Source organism: Punica granatum, chromosome 4 (assembly GCF_007655135.1).
Source record: "Punica granatum isolate Tunisia-2019 chromosome 4, ASM765513v2, whole genome shotgun sequence".
Taxonomy (NCBI): domain Eukaryota; kingdom Viridiplantae; phylum Streptophyta; class Magnoliopsida; order Myrtales; family Lythraceae; genus Punica; species Punica granatum.
Window position 1 is genome coordinate 29,269,679 of NC_045130.1, and position 10,903 is coordinate 29,280,581.

Below are 10,903 nucleotides of genomic sequence, written 5' to 3' on the forward strand. Positions count from 1 at the left end.
TGCAAATCGGAACGCGCACCTGTACTCCACTGTTCGTTTCATGTTGAGGAACCTCGCTGTTCACTCGGTAAGCTTCCTCTAACGGGTACTTGACCTGGAATCACTATGTAAGATCGGATATTTTTTTTCATACATATACGTATATCTACATATATATATATATGTATATATACACGTATATATATATATATATAAGTTGTTGCACAGGAAAAAAAAAAAGGGTAGGGTAGAAGGGCCCCACGTGGCCCTCAATTTCCCCTTAAATCCATCTCCACCGCCATCACTTGATCATTTTATTTGTTCTTCCTTTTTCTTTCTTTTTCTTTTCTTTTTGCTCTGTTCTGGGCTGAGGGGAAAACGAGGGAAACAGAGCTTGAGAGAACGAGAGAGAGAGAGAGAGAGAAGTTGAGAGATCGGGACGAGCGTTGAGCAAGAGAGAGGCTAAGCTCGAGATAAAAGTTAGGGAAGCGGAAGAAGATGGACGAATGGAACAAGGTTGGCCTAAGGTAAGGGGTCCTCTCTTTAATCGGATCCTTGTTGACTCTGCTTCCTATTGAGATGTGAGCTCTCGTCATGTCTGCTTTGCATCTCAACTGCATGCATCTCCTTCTCCTTCCCTCCTCACAATCCGTATGTCATATTAGTGTAGATTCTCCTCTAGATTCATAGATTATCACTTATGCGTTGTCTGGTAGCCCGGTGTAGTCCATGATATTTCCTATCTAGCTATTTTTTCTTTTCCTTTTCTTGCTGGGATTTCTAATCTGATGGATGGAGTCCGATTTGGAGTTATATATTGAGCTTGATTGCAATAGGGCATATATGGAAAGGGGAATAGACGGATTATCCATTGAGTGATCGGTTTTATTTGGAGATTGGTGCAAGTATTGACGTCTAGAAATATCTTGTCGTGGTACTTAATTTGCTTTAACTGGCGGTCCCAGGAAATGAAGAAAGGTTGCAAGTAAGTGTAAATCGGGATTGTGCTTCAATGCCGATATAACGGAAAGGGGAAAATCATAGATTTCATTATTTTATCGGGATGAGATTACGGATAATATTTCCCTTCATGTGGCACGTATGGTTAATATGAAATGTCAAGTATTCAAGGTGTTGGCAAATGTGGTTTGCGTTATTTCCAGATTTAATAGCAAATTCTGGTCTAAATATGAGTTCTTGAATTCATTTCTCCATTTGGTCTCCTCATTAATTATGTTTCTTCCCTTGAAAGATTGTTAAATCTTTTCTGAGTTGGAGCATAGACTAACATAAATTATAGATGCTTCTAGAGGACTGATTACTTATAATTAGGACTCCGTAAGATAGATTTAGATAATCTTGCATGCTGTCCAGTCATGTGCGAGGCCTATAGAGACTTGTTTCGGTCACTTTCATATCATATGGTAAGTTGTCTTCGTTCGTATACGCTTTGAGGTCATTCTCCCCAGCTTTTCATGTCATTTTGGGTATTCCATAGTTGAATTAAGGGGCATTGGAATCGAAAATCAAAGTTGATTTGAGTATCTTGGAACTCATTTTTGTTAAGTTATCTTGAACTCGTTCCATTTTTCTTATATTTGCATTTGCCCCGATTCTTTTGTTTCTCTTTCTTTGTTTTGCGTGTCCTTGAGCAAGAGGAGGAGAAATGAGAAGAAACAATAGTTGTATAGTTTTGATGAAGAGGTTGAGTTTATACTTAGTTAAATTAGTTGCATGTTTAAGTGCTAGTTGAGATTTTTCCTTGTCTCGTTCGTGCTGCTGGTTAGGAGCTAATATGAGATTTATCTTTCTGAGTTGAGTTGTCCTGCTGGTAACCGAATAAGATTTCTCTTTTGTTGATCGACTTTTGCTCTAGTAGCTATTAAATTTGAAGTTCTTCCTTGACTTGTGTTGCCTTGGGTGAGTGGGTGTCTTTAGGTCATTTTTATCTCTTATTCTAGTTGTGATTGAAGTAAGCTTGAAGGGTCGACTATTACTGCAAGTTAGGACAATAATGATGTTTAATTAGTTATTTCTTTGAATATGAGATTAACTATTGATGAGAAATTGATAGGAAGTAAAAGGGAGGAATAGGAGAAGTTTGGTATTGAATTAGTCAGAAGCATTGCAAGAAACTTTTTTTTTTCTCTTAGATTTATTTGAGATAAAATACTGCAAAGAGATCATGGGTTAATGGAAGTTCCATTTTCATTATTTACATTACTAAATAGCATAGTGAGATTAGTAGTGGACTTTTTCATGAAAATATCTTGAGTCTTATTAAAACAGAAAACCACCTTGTATATTATGTACATCATCTGATTTTTATGTTGAAATTGGTAGGGGCCCTGGAGATTAGCCTTAGGCTCAACTCCAATGAAATATTTTGAGAATTTTTGTCAATACTGCGTTTCCTTGTAGAATGAAGATATATTGAGACCCTATGGCTAGTGTTATTGTTGTGTTTATATCTTTAGTTGTGTTGATCTTCCAAGGCCATTGCGGGATGATTTAGTATGAAAATTAGGGGAGAAAATGATTGTTAGGCATAACTTGTTTTTCAGGCTATATTTATGATTAATAGGAGCTGAGGACATCGATGGTGCACCCAAAAGGTGAAGTCGGTGAACCATTTTTGGTATTAGGTGAGTACTTTATTCCATTGCGAAATGATATATATATATATATATATATATATATTATGTGAATACTCTATTATCTTGTAAAATGATGTATTATAGTTATATAAATTATTTAGAAAGAATATTGTGATAGTTAAAGATTAAGAAATCGGTCTTACTATGTTGTATGAATTGATTTGAGAGATATTGCCCTTTTATGTTTATTTTGATTTGAAATATGCAGTGTGATTGTATATGTTGATTATGTATGAGGTATGTGATGATAATGTGGTACCATTGTAATGTGATTGAGATTATGCTTGTGTATGATGATATATGAGGTGCGATGGCATGGTTGCAATTGTTATGCTTGTGATTATTGTTTGATTATAGCCATGGGACCGCTGATCCGGCGGGATACAAATAGGGACGCCTAGACGCTAATCCGGCGGGATACAAAAAGGGACGCTCAGACCGCTGATCCGCCGGGATACAAATAGGGACGCCTAGACCGCTGATCCGGCGGGATACAAAAAGGGATGCTCAGACCGCTGATCCGGCGGGATACAAAAATGGACGCCTAGACCGCGGATCCGGCGGGATATAAAAGGGGACGCCTAGACCGCTGATCCGGCGGGATACAAAAATGGACGCCTAAACCGCGGATCCGGCGGGATATAAAAGGGGACGCCTAGACCGCTGATCCGGCGGGATACAAAAATGGACGCTTAGACTCCTACTGCCGGAGGATAATGGGCAGCCCCCGCTTATGAGAAAGGAAATGATGAATTTATGGATATGAGTGCGGGGTCACAGTACCGTCACAACTCTGTTGCGAGGAAATGCAACCCTATGGCTATATTAATTGGTTCGTATTGTATATTGTTTGGCTGGTATGATTGTTGGAGATGTGTTGATTGTTGAGATTGTTGGAGGTGTGATGATTGTTGAGATTGTCTGAAGTTGTTCTATGAAAACCGTGATGTTGCTAGAGTTGGATCTGTCAATTGATTGTGTTGTGAGTTGCTATGGAATGCTAATGAGTGAATATTTGATATTTATGTGATATTGGGTGTTAGAGAAACGGTTGGAAGGGTTGTGTGAATTGGTTAGTAGAACTTAAATTTAGTTATTATATTTGATATAATTATTATTACAGTGTGTATATATATATATATATATATATATACATGCTGTGTACGTATGCCGAGTGAGTTGATAGTTGGATTGGATGTGATGATATTAGTTATTTGATTATTTAGTTATTTGTAATTAAATATTTATTTAAAAATGTCATTTTACTCTGGAATATAGTATTCACTGAGATGCAGCTCACACCCTGCATATATTTTTTCAGATAAGCTTCTAGCTGCGCGGAAGAAACACTTTTTGATATCGGGGATTAGCTCGGAGAACTAGGTAGGGACCTTAATTATTTGATAGATACCCTTTTTGGTATAGAATGGATTTGAAAATGTTACGACCTGAAATTTTGTTTAGTTGTATTATTGATATGGGTGCGAAAAAGAAAATCTCTCTTTTGAGATGTACATACATATTAGAGCTTACCAGGTTGGTTTTATATTTTTTTGGGAATTTTATGGAAAGGCAGTTTTAGATTAATAGTTATGTGGTAATGGATATCGAGAAAAGATAGGGAAAATCCAACTGAAATTTCGGGTCGTGACACACTATGAGATGTATCCTTGTGATATACATGGTTCATATTCAAATACATATAATATGCATTGGATCGAAGTCGGCCTAGTGGTTTTTACGCCCTTGAGGCACAAAGACATAGATCATTCACTCAGAGCTACTCTTGGCGAAATCACTTTGAGAGAAGGTTAGCTGAGTTGGACTCTGAGTGGGTCCACGGTTCCAATTGTCGCTAGGGTCCACGGTTAATGCCTTCCTCCAGTGATTCCGACGGTCGCACGGGCCGCAGACCAGCAGTCATCAAAAGCGCCCTCATAGAAGCCTGATCCTTGAAGACCACTATCATTGATGTTGAAATCTATCACAATCTCCTCCTCCTCGTCGAACTCGGGATCTCCATCGCCTCCCGCTACAAAAAATGCTTCTCCGATTCTGATTCTCTAAAGGTGCAGCCATCTGCTGTGTTAGCTGCTCTACCATACGATCCAGCCTCTGATCCCTCTGCTAATCCCTTTGATACAGCTAATCCAGCCTCTGCTCCAGATGTCGCAAATTTTCACGGTCATAAATATCTTCAATATTTAAGGATATTTTGTTAGTTTATCTTTAAGAATATTTCGATATTTTAGGAGATAGTTTATTTTTAAGGATATTTTGTTTCTTTCGATTTATTCTCGTTTTCTCTATTTAAACGTTGTAAGCCCTAGGGTAGAAGGGAGTTGTCTTTTGGATTATCAATAAAATTCAGAGCTTTTGTGCTTTGTCCAATCTCGGATCGATTCGAGTTTGATGCCTATTTCCTGGTATTCGTAGAATCAATAGGTATAGAGGGTCGTAGTTCCGGTATTCGTGCGCGAATCAACAGGTCTGTGACTGTTACTTGCGTTGTACGCTGCGTCATTGCCCAATCAAAATAACCTTAGATTCGTTTCATTCACACAAATATATATGCAAATATGTATGTGCATCAATAGATTGCTGAGTGGAAGCAAGAACTTATCTGTCATGTCTCTGAATACGGTAAATGTGATGAATGATCCTCGACAATAGTTCCGTTCATAGCCTTTTGTATCGTTTCCCATAGATGGCGCCAAACGATGGAGTCCGAATTCGTACCCTAGTTTGTCGCTATCCTAAATATTCAATCAATTCTGCTTCGAACCTGCAAACAAGGGAGATCGAGGGTTTTTCTCGATTTCCTCCTCCGATACTTAAGTTAGATTTATGCTTGAGACTGTATAATATTGCTTGGAATTAAATAACATACCTTCTAGGGTTTATATAGGAGGGGTGTGAGGTGATGGGATTCCGAGATATTCAGAATATTTGATGTATTCCACATATATTTGATGTGATCTTCCCCAAGATATATTAGGAAAATATATATTATGATATAGATATTGTCTCTCACTTGGGCCGGCGCATGGGCCTTATTTAGTTATAGTGGACGCATCCCTTGTGGGGCTGCTTAGTGGGCTGCTAGGGCAGAGTCCATTATTAATCCAACAACTTTTGTGTAAATTTGAGCTCATGGAAATAAGTTTTGTTATTCCATGGAATTACATGTGACAATGCTCAAATTTGCAACTGCAAAATTGGTCAAGTTCGTTAACCGATTCATCAATCCGCAAATCAAGTACATATATGAAGGAGAGTTTTCTCAAGGTTTTTCACTTGCACATGTTCATGAAAACGGGATGAGCACATGGTCATAACGGTGCTAAAATGAAAGCTCTTACTTGAGTTCTTACGATCGAGTGTATGACTTTTTCGATATCGACTCGAGAGTGACAGTTTAAACGACTAGCCACAGCTCACTTGTTCGTACTTTGAGAGTTTACACTAAGACAGAGTTTAATTTACGAACACCACTGTCTTATGCATGATCGTTGTATAATTAATTTCTGGAATTGGCAATCCAAAGGGGGAATGTTGATATTAGTAGATTGCAAATTCGTTGGGTCTATACATTAATGAATTACTTGATGTAATTCATACTCACTAGGACAAAAGCCAGGCATCGGTGTAAATGTGATTTCGTATCACGTTTCGAGGAATTGTTCGAACAATCACGGTGAATTGTTCGAAGAAATAAGTTTCGGATCACAATCTGAGAGCGGGATTGCGGTTATTCCTTCAATAACGTCCATAAACGTTCAAATAACCGAAAAGGTTCCTCTGTGGGACTGATTTTAACAGAAAAGAGACGTCCTAAACGATTACAAACAAAGAATATACACTTTGTTGGTGCCCTTGATCATTATAAGTTATAGGCTCTTGTACCAAAAGTTATGATTGAAATCATTCGAAATAATTCAAGAAAAAGGAGTGAGAGTTCGTCAATTGTTCGACTTTGCTAATCAAGAACTCTTAAACTTCGTTGTATCCTGGGAGGATCTCCATCAACGCTCATTAGCAAACTACATGTGGGGGCAGATAATTCTATTTGGAAAGCATTGATCGTGCCTTGAAGCTTTCCCATCCTTCGTGTTTGTCCGTGTTCGTCGAGTTCATGTTTCATCTTCATCGTATCCGTCCATCTCGGAACCAAATCCCCAAGAGATATTAGTATATATGTAGGGTTGTATATCAAATCAGCTATTGTGGACCTTGCTCAAAAATTCACGGATTGTTAAGTAAAATTTTCTCAAATGTTTAATATTTTCATATTTTCATGATTTTCCCCCTAAAGTATTCTTGTTAAAATTAAAAAGGGAAAATGCATCTTAATTTTGGCTACAAGTTAGTAACCTTGTGTGGTGAGTGTGGCTGCCAATGATGGTCCCTCCCCGGATCAACACTAATCCAAGAAGTCTTAGTTTCGGATATCAATGTTAAGAGAGTGGGTCTCACCAACAGTGAATACCCTCACCCCAGATAGCTGAAGGTCTGTTAGTGAGTCGAATGTAGTGCCTGCAATCATTTCTTTATTTTTTTTTGTAGTTTTCTTAAATTTTGGAGAAAATTATAGTGATAAGACCTAAATGGACAAACTGTGACGCATTGAGAACGAAATTGAAATAGCAACTAGAAATTGAGGATAAAAAGAATACACTTTCTATCAAGTCCCAAATCATGTGTCATTGCTGTCAAGCAGCTAACTATTTGTGGAGACTAATCCCGTTTAACATTAGCTTGAAATTAATTACAAGATACTTTTAGTGGGTTTCAAATCCTTCAATGCAAGTATAGTCCAGCCACTTGGAGAGTTCAATATGTTATTGAGCCACATGCTCGTTGTTGAAATTGTTTATAAAACTATAAATATAATATATTATAATAATGACAAGGGCAAACATAAAAATAAAAAACTTTGTAGTATTTAAGTAAATAAGCAATTAAGAATATAAAAAGTTCACTAATTAATTAAACATTTAACTTAAGCGTGTATTTGATAAATTAAATAATTAAAAGTTAGTTAAGTTGTACTAACGTCGGTTGATTTAAGCGGTTCGATGGTTGTTCCGCTTAAGCAAAGTGTCGGATTTGAGTCCTTATGAGTAAAGAAAATCCACGATGAGAGAGTTTTACCCTTTAGTGGGTCAACCCGGCTCGACTGGATTAGTCGGGTTCCAATTGAACTTCAGATACCAGGGTTCACACTGAAAAAAAGTTAGTTAAGTTGTTACAAATTAGTTAAAGAAAGAAAAAAATAAAATGGAAAGATATGGATGAGAAGATCTATCGTGAGAAAGTACTTAAAGATACTAATAAGTTAAAATTGATTTTTTTATGTCGATTGCATTATTTACTTGTTAAGTGGTTTTTTACTGAATGATTATGTATAATTAGACCTTCATTTTTCCTCTCTCTCTTCCTTTCATTTATTTTTCCACTTATTTATAACTAACTTTTAAGCACTTATTTGATTAAGTTGTTATCAAATACAAACTTAATTTAAGTTGAATCAAATTTGAATCTTTGTGGGGGTCCATAGGTTCCGTGTTGAGGCCACTGATTGAGAGCACCTACCATGCCTAGGACTTTTACGTGATTAATGGCCATTAAATGACCACTTGTTTCTATATCTATCATTGTTCAATGAATTAATGGCCGTTAAATGTTTGAGTGTTTGGAGATATAAGAAAGAGGGACTATCATTTTGGTCCCTAAAAGATTTCTCAATTAACAGTTTAGTCCTTAAAATAATTTTAAACCAATTTATCCCTCGATGTCCATTTCGTCCACTAATCTAGCAATTTATCCCAGGTTCGATACTTAGGTGGGAGTGAGAGTATCCGCGCCCTTTTATTATATATATTTAGGATTTTCATTTCATTATATTAAGCCCATAACGTCCCTTGTAAGTGAAAAAAATAGTCTAGCCGTCAATTGCTAGTCCACACTGTGATGGGAATTTGATGTGAAAGCTGACATGGAGTTAACGCTGGAAAAAGAACCATTTTTTAGGATCAAAATAGATAATGATATCGTTTTCTTATGAGTCAATATTATCAATTTAGTCCTCAAAGAATTTATTACCCACCACTTTAGTCCTCAAAATAAGATTTTCGCAACCACAACTTCCTAGATGTTCATTTCATCAGACAAAATAGTCTATCATCAATGGCGGTTACATAAACATTGACGTGGCACGTAACGTTGTTAACTTAGTCCATATACAATTAAAAAAAGTGAAAAAAGCTAGAAACAACTTGATTTATGCTTTTTGTTAAATGTGTACTTCGATATCTGGTAGTCCATTGGTCCCGACTAATCCAGTTCGAGTCAGATCGGTCAACTAAGGGGTAAAGCTCTGCCAGCATATATTTTTTCCATCTACAAGACTCAAACCCTGAGACTTGTTGAAGGGAAACAACTTGATTTAAGCATCCTTATTTAATCTCCTTTTAATTTTTTTTAAATAAGTTTTTCTTTTTGGTTGAGAGAGGGGCAACTTGGGTGGGGGCCTGTGACCTCCCCTACAAGTGTAGTCACCGGATGCGTCAAGGCCCCCAGTGCCCTCGCGTATATATATATATATAGAGAGAGAGAGAGAGGGGGAAGGGGGGAGGGAGGGAGTGAGTGAGTGAGAGGAGGGCGCCATAACAAAAAAGTTGTTAAGGAGACATCCCCATCTCAACAAAAAAGTTGGCGAATGCTTCTGTAACCTCAGACTCGTTATGCTCTTCGACTGAACTCATTGGCTCTGCGTCCACAGAAAGTCAATAACCTTCATCACTGTTAGCATTTGGTTCTCTCTCGATGCTTTAGTTTCAAGGAAGCCGACGAAGGAAGGAGCGAGCCACAGGAATCAATTTCGAGGAAACTCGCAGGCGCCTACATCGAGCTTTCGAGACGTGATCAAGAGTTGGCCCAAGTGAATACTGCCTTGGAGAGGTCTCGGCCCAGAACCGGTGCTTTCCAAAGTGGCGTAGGCTCACGCCCCGAGCGCAGTGGAAAATCGACTTAGGACTTCAATTTCAAAACTTGCATTGTACTTTGAACCGTCCTAGTCAATGTGAATGATTGCATTAGTATTCTCAAAACTCATGCATCGCATGTATTCTGTTTATTTATTATTTTGTAACTACCACGCATTCTCACATGACAGGTGAGTCGTGCCAAATTTCGCTGGTAGATAACCTACAGTCTTCACCATTCCTCTACGCCTCCACGTGTTCCAACACGTTTCTTGGCCTGTCAGAGCGCGTCACTAGGCGTCGTGCGAGCACATCTCTCCCTGCCCGTGCCGAATCTTCAGCATACGTCCCTCAGTGCGCTCGCACGACGCCTACCAGGCCAGTTCGCTTCCCTACACTCTTGCATTGAAATCCTGAACAGTTTATGCTATTTCATTGTTTTCTTTTCCCATTGCAGGAAATTCTCAACAAGAAGACAACCTGAATACTGAGCGACCACAATTGAGACAACAAACGTCTCTCATCCAGCTCCTTGGGATTTTAACACTAAGTCCCCATCCCTGCTCCACAAAGCAAGACCGCAAGAAAAATCAGAGTCATCGCTTTGCAGTGCCATGCACTGTTCCTCAGCATTGACCTTTACTTTTGCATCTCTTGCACTTTCTTATCGAGCACGCATTTACTACATTGGGCTCTGGCCCTACATCGGGCTCTGGCCCTATATCGGGCTCCGATCCCACATTTACTGCATCAGGCTTCGGCCCCGCATTTACTGCATTGGGCTTCGGGCCCGCTTTTGGGTTTTGGCCCCGCATCGAGCTTCGGCCCCACTTTAAGGCTTCGGTCTCTCATCGGGCTTCGGCCCCACTTTTGAGCTTCGGCCCCGTATCGGGCCTCGGTCCTGCATTTACTGCTTTCGGGCCCCGGCCCAGCATTTACTGCTTTGGAGTTTTGGCCCCGCATTTACTACATTCAGGTTTTGACACCTCGCATTTACTACTTTCAGGCTCATCTGAAATCCAAAATCGACTTGGATTCAAATTCATCCAAGCGATACTCCGAGGAGCAAGTCTAATCATTTCGCTGCAAAGACTGGAAGTGACAGCTACACAAGCAGAGCATGACCCAACTCTCGATCACAGGAGATACCAGCACGATCATGCCTCTGATCAAAGAATGGATCTCATTCACCTCTGTTGTGGTCGCCGATTGAATACGGGGGCAACATACGCAGTCTTCTTTAAACTCTCTTTTACTTTAATTTAAATGCATTCCCACAAA

The 10,903-nt window shown here is 38.9% G+C and overlaps 1 long non-coding RNA gene across 1 annotated transcript; it reads left to right on the forward strand.

Moving 5' to 3' along the window:
* Positions 1–237: 237 nt before the first annotated feature.
* On the forward strand, positions 238–4,289 carry LOC116203193. The gene is made up of 3 exons (XR_004156222.1): positions 238–506; positions 2,544–2,624; positions 3,958–4,289. It is a non-coding gene; the product is annotated as an uncharacterized LOC116203193 (long non-coding RNA).
* The last annotated feature ends 6,614 nt before the right edge of the window (positions 4,290–10,903 follow it).